Source organism: Oryctolagus cuniculus, chromosome 2, assembly GCF_051225735.1.
Source record: "Oryctolagus cuniculus isolate XC-2025 breed Fujian yellow rabbit chromosome 2, ASM5122573v1, whole genome shotgun sequence".
In the NCBI taxonomy this organism is placed as follows: domain Eukaryota; kingdom Metazoa; phylum Chordata; class Mammalia; order Lagomorpha; family Leporidae; genus Oryctolagus; species Oryctolagus cuniculus.
In genome coordinates this window covers 134,255,185-134,261,513 of record NC_142868.1, presented here as the reverse complement: position 1 = coordinate 134,261,513, position 6,329 = coordinate 134,255,185, and positions in this window count along the sequence as shown.

Below are 6,329 nucleotides of genomic sequence, written 5' to 3'. Positions count from 1 at the left end.
GTGCTGCGGACCGCTCACCACACTGATCCAAAGCCAGGAGCAAGGTGCTTCCTCCTGGTCTCCCATGTGATTGCAGGGCCCAAGCACTTGGGCCATCCTCCACTGCCTTCCCGGGCCACAGCAGAGAGCTGGACTGGAAGAGGAACAACCGGGACAGAATCTGGTGCCCCAACTAGGACTAGAATCCAAAGTGCTAGCGCCACAAGTGGAGGATTAGCCTAGTGAGCCATGGTGCCGCCAGGACCTTATGTTTTAACCACTGTGTAGTATTCCATGGTATACATATCCCATAATTTCTTTATCCAGTCTTCAGTTGAGAGCATTTGGGTTGATTCCATATCTTAGCTGTTGTGAATTGAGCCTCAATAAACACAGAAGTACAGATAATTCTTTCCTATGCTGATTTCATTTTCCTTGGGTAAATTCCAAGGAGTAGGATGGCTGGGTCATATGGTAGGTCTACATTCAGATTTCTGAGGTATCTCCATACTGTCTTCCATAATGACTGCACCATTTTAAATTCCCACCAACAGTGGATTAGGATACCATTTTCCCCACATCCTTGCCAGCATTTATTTTCTGTTGATTTCTGTACAAAAGACTTCTTCTATACCCAATTTGTTTAAAACTTTCGTCATGAAAGGATGTTGTATTTTATCAAATGCTTTCACTGCATCTATTGAGATCATCATGGTTTCTGTTCTTCACTTTGTTAATGTGATGTGTCACATAATTAACTTGTGAAGGTTGAACCATCCGTGCATACCAGAGATAAATCCCACTTGGTCCAGGTGAATGATCTTTCTGATGTGTTGTTGGATTTGATGAGCTAGTATTTTGCTGAGGAGTTTTGCATCTATGTTCATCAGGGAACTTGGTCTCTAGTTCTCTTCCTCTGTTGTATCTTTTTCAGGTTTAGGAATTAAGGTGATACTGGATGCATAGAAGGAGTTTGGGAGGATTCCCTTCCTTTCAATTATTTTGAATAGCTTGAGAGGAATTGGTGTTAGTTCTTCAAATGTCTGGTAGAACTCAGCCCTGAAGCCATCTGGTTCTGTGCTTTTCTTAGTTGAGAGTGTCTTTTTACTGATTAAATTTCCATCTTCATTATTGGTGTGTTTAGGTTTTCTATGTCTTCATGGATTAATTTAGGTAGGTTGTATGTGTCCAGAAGTCTATTCATTTCTTCTAAGTTTCCCAATTTGTTGCCATACAGCTCATTGTAGCGATTTGTGGTTCTTCTTTTTATTTCTGTGGTATCTGTTGTAACATGTCCTTTTTAATCTCTAATTTTATTGATTTGAGTCATCTCCCTCTCGTTTTGGTTAGTTGGGACAATGGTATGTCAATTTTGTTTATTTTTGCAAAACACCAGCTCTTTGTTTCACTGATCTCTTGTATTTCTTTGTTTCAATTTTGTTTCTTTCTCCTCTAATTTATTTCTTTCTTTTCTCCTACTAATTTTGGCTTTGGTTTACTGTTGTTTTTCTAGGTCCTTGAGATACATTGATAGCTCATTTAGGCACCAACTGCTACAAACTTCCCTCTTAATACTGCTTTTGTTATATCTCATATGTTTTGATATGTTGCATGGCTGTTTTCATTCATTTCTGAAATTTTTTTATTTCTCTTTTGATTTCTTCTATGACCCACTGCTCATTCAGGAGCATGTAGTTCAGTATCTTTGTGTTTTCATATGTTCTAGAGATTCTTGAGTTGTTCATTTCCAGTTTCAACCCATTGTGGTCAGAGAAGATGCACGATATGATTTCTATTTTTCTGAATTTGCTGAGATTTGCTTTATGGCCTGGCAGGTGGTCCATCCTAGTACACTGGTGAGAAGAATGTGTACTCTACAACTGTAGGATGAAAAGCTCTGCAGACATCCATTACATCCATTTGGTCTCTAGTATAGGTTAACACTATTGTTTCCTTGATGATTTTCTGTCTGGTTGATCTAGTGCTGAAACTGGGGTACTGAAGTCACCCATTACTACTGTATTGAAGTCTATGTTCCCCTTTAGATACATTAACATTTCATTCTTTTAAACAGCGACCTGTCATATAATTAGGTGAATATATATTTATTACAGTCACATCTTCCTGTTTAACTTGTCACTAGTCATTACATTCCCTTCTTTGCCTCTTTAACAATTTTTTCCTATTTTGTCTGACATTAGGATGGCTGCACCAGCTCTTTTTTGGTTTCTATTGGCATAGAATATCTTCTTCCATTTTTTCACTTTCAGACTGTGTGTATCTTTGCTGGTGAGATGTGTTTCTTGTAGGCAGAAAACAGATGGGCCTTGTCTTTTTAATCCATTCAGCCAGTCTGTATCTTTTAACTGGAGAGTTGAGGCCATTTACATTCAAGGTGACTACTGATAAGTAATGACCTGGCCCTGCCATCTTTCCATTAATAATCTTGATGTTTACTTTGGATTTCCTTTGTATTTTACTGGGAGATTTTCTGCCTTGACCTTCTTTCATAGTGATGACCATGCTTCTGTTATTCTGTATGTAGCATCTTTTTAAGGCTGGACAATTGGTGGCAAATTCTTTCAGTTTCTGTTATGGAAGGTCTTTATTTCGCCTTCATTTTTAAATGAGAGCTGCAGAGGGTACAGTATTCTGGGTTGACAGTTTTTTCACTAAAGACTTGGGATACATCTGGCCATTCTCACCTGGCCTATAGCGGTTCTGATGAGAAGTCAGCTGAAAGTAATTGCAGAGCCTTTGAAAGTAATCTGGTGTTTCTCTCATGCACATTTGAGAATCTTTTCTTTATATTTTTCTGTGAAGAGTTTGATTACAATGTGTCGTGGTGAAGATCTTTTCTGGTCATGTTTATTAGGAGTTCGGTGTGCTTTCTGTACTTGGATGTCCATTTCTTTGTACAAATCAGGCAAGTTTTCTGGCCGGCGCCGCGGCTCACTAGGCTAATCCTCCGCCTAGCGGCACCGGCACACCGGGTTCTAGTCCCGGTCGGGGCGCCGGATTCTGTCCCGGTTGCCCCTCTTCCAGGCCAGCCCTCTGCTGTGGCCAGGGAGTACAGTGGAGGATGGCCCAGGTGCTTGGGCCCTGCACCCCATGGGAGACCAGGAAAAGCACCTGGCTCCTGGCTCCTGTCATCGCATCAGCGCGGTGCGCCGGCCGCAGCGCGCCGGCCACGGCGGCCTTTGGAGGGTGAACCAATGGCAAAAGGAAGACCTTTCTCTCTGTCTCTCCCTCTCACTGTCCACTCTGCCTGTCAAAAAAATAAATAAATAAATAAATAAATAAAAACAAATCAGGCAAGTTTTCTGCAATTATTTCACTAAAAAGACTATCTAATCCATTTTCTCTTCCCACGCCTTCATGAACTCCACAGATCCCTATGTTGGGTTGTTTCATAGTATCCCATAAACCTACAACACTGCTCTTTGCTTTTTAATTTCTTTTTCTTCTTCTTCTTTTTTTTTTTTTTTTTTTGGTCGATGTGACTATAAAATTTCCAGAGATTTGCCTTCTAACTCAGATATTTTTTCTTCTGTCTCACCGGGTCTGTTAAGGCTTTCCACTGCATTTTTAATTTGACTTATTGAATTCTAAATACCAATATTTCACTTTAAAATCTCAATTTTCTTGGGAAAAAATTTCATTCATGTCTTGTTCGGATTTCTTTAATTCATGGATTTGCTTCTGATTACTTTTAAGTAATCCTACGATCAATGGTTTGAATTCCATTTCTGGCATTTCTTCAACCTCTTCATCTTCACATTCTAGTTTTCAAGTGTTGTTGTGTTCCTCTGAGGGCATCATGTTGTCTTCCTTATTCTTGTTTGTTGATTTACTTTAAGGCATTGGGAAGATTTTTTTTTTCTTGTCCCTGCGATGGGTTTTATCATTGGACTATTCCTCTATGGCTTGGTAGAGTGTCTGCTCTTTCAGTGAATACCCAGAGGCATGTGCTGGGTGTGGTCCGGGATCTGTGTTCAGTGCTCCAGGATGAGGGGAGTGTCCAAGGTAAAGCCCAAGTTGGGAATAGTAAATCTTTTTTTTAATTTTTTTTTAATCAGTGGGGAGAGTTTGACCAGCTCTGTTGGCCTAGTCTCACATTCACCTCCTCTCCTCCAAGGAGACCAATGTCCAGGCACTGGCCCCAGGTGCTACCAATAATCATCCACACTGCCACAAGAACCATTCAAAGGACCCATGCAGTCCTCAGTGTGAGCACGGATCCTGCAGCCATGACTCTCACCAAGCAATTAGAGAGCTGCCCACAGTGACTGCTTTGAGAACCAACCACACCATGCGCCCCTCTATGCAGCCACAGTGTTTTCACAGTCCATCCAGCACTCAAGGCTCCCACAGTCATGAGCCCCCTGTCAATTCTCCCAGCAGACTCAGGACTCTCCTTTCAGCAGGTTGCTGGGTGCACGGACACAGGCTGGCGCAGCTGTTACGTATGTCCAAAATGGAGCCCACCTTCTCTGTTTCAAGTTGCTAGTGCTGGATGTTGGTGAGAGAAGCATGCCCCTTTTTCCCTCTAGGTTGGCAGGTACACTTTCCCCCACTGGGCTCCAAGCCGGACTCATGCCAGGCTCTTCCCACAGCTTTATTGCCAATGGCTTGGGCTGCTGCTGTCTGTTCTCACTTTACTCTCAAAGCTGGTGCTGAGACTCTCAAAGCTGGTGCTGAGGCTCTCAGCTGCTGGGGTCCTGAGTTGTGCATGTCTACCCCTTCCATGTAGTTCCACAGTGTCCTCTAATTTGCCTGGCATTTCCTCTATAGTTTTCACACTAATTCTTCCCTGAGATTGCACTCTCTCCGCTTTTTTTTAAACTATCTTCCCCTAGCTTAGAGCAGTAAACTCCCTCCCTATTCCACCATCTTGGAATCTCCAACCATTCTTGTAGAATCACTTGTTAATGACCTACCAAATAGGTGATTCTGAAATTAGATTCAGGACACATCTCCAGCAACTTTGGGTTACAACACCACTACAGCAGGGAAAGGTGACTACACACCACAGGGTCAATCGACTAGGGTAGTGGCAAGGGCTCACCGTTATCCCAAGGGGAGCTAATACCCTGGGGCTGGGGAAGCTGCAGCAGCAGAGGCCTACCAAAACAAGGACTAGTATTTGTGGGAAATAAACCCACCTTACAGCACCTACCCACCAAATGATGGGCTCAGATGCATGAAGGAAGCAGAAAGCAAGAAAGTTGTTGAGACCTGGTCTCTAGAGTGGTGACCAACTGGTGGAAGCAGGCAACTCCCTCAGAAACTCAGCTTCATTTATCCCTGACCTTATCCCCAGTTCTCATTGGTTGAGAAACTTGGGAAAGACAATCTAAACCCAACAATGCACCTAAGGCATGGTGAGGGAGGGGCATCAGGGGTAGGAATTGTTGGGCAGATCTAGCACAGGAGAAGAGGTAACACTGTGGTATATCATCAAGGCTCCAGGAACTGAGACCTGAGAGCACTGTGTAACAGGCATCCAGTGGCTATAGATCACACATTTGCTGTTACTAAGATAACAAGTAGTACACAGTTTGCAAGGTAAGAACAGCAATTGATCTCCCTTGGGGTGTTGCAACGCTCTATCTTACGTGCTCACAAGGCCTTGTATCAGGGCTACCCAACAGCCATTTTCGTGAAAATACACCTTGTTTCTCACAGTATAGAGTCACCATTTACTCAATACCTATGTACCAGCACAGCGCAATGCCCTACCTCCATTTACCTACATAACAACACAAGGCCAGGATCAGTTTTACTTTTACCACTGAGGGAGAGTAATGGGCTGGGTCACGTTGCATGCCAGAAGCACAGTCTCAACTGAGGCACGGGGGCTGTGGGGTCGTTGGTGTTTGCAAGTGCCTGTAGGTGGCCAACCTGGCTTCTGGGGAACAGCATCCCAGCTGGATGACATCAGACTTCCAGAGGTGCCAAATATGAAGTTGAAAGGCCTGCCAGGGCTTCCTCCAACTTGGGCCCATGCTTCCATGTTGACCCATCACCATTAAAGGATGCAAGGCTTGGGGAGGCCATTTCACAGGGTGAAGGTGCGTGCACACGAGGTCAGCCCAGAGCTGCATCATGCAGGCACCCTCAGGAACAGGAACAGGAACAGGAACAGGAACAGGAACAGGAAGGAGCACTCCTGGTGCAGCCTCAAGGCACGTGGGGAGGAGAACGGGACCAATGGAAGAAATCGGGCAAGGAACGGGAATGGTGATAGGGGGGTTGGTCACCATGGCAAAATCAGTCACTGACATTTTTTGAAATGTTTTTAATTAATATAATAACAAAGTTCACCACTTATAAGTTTGTAATTCATG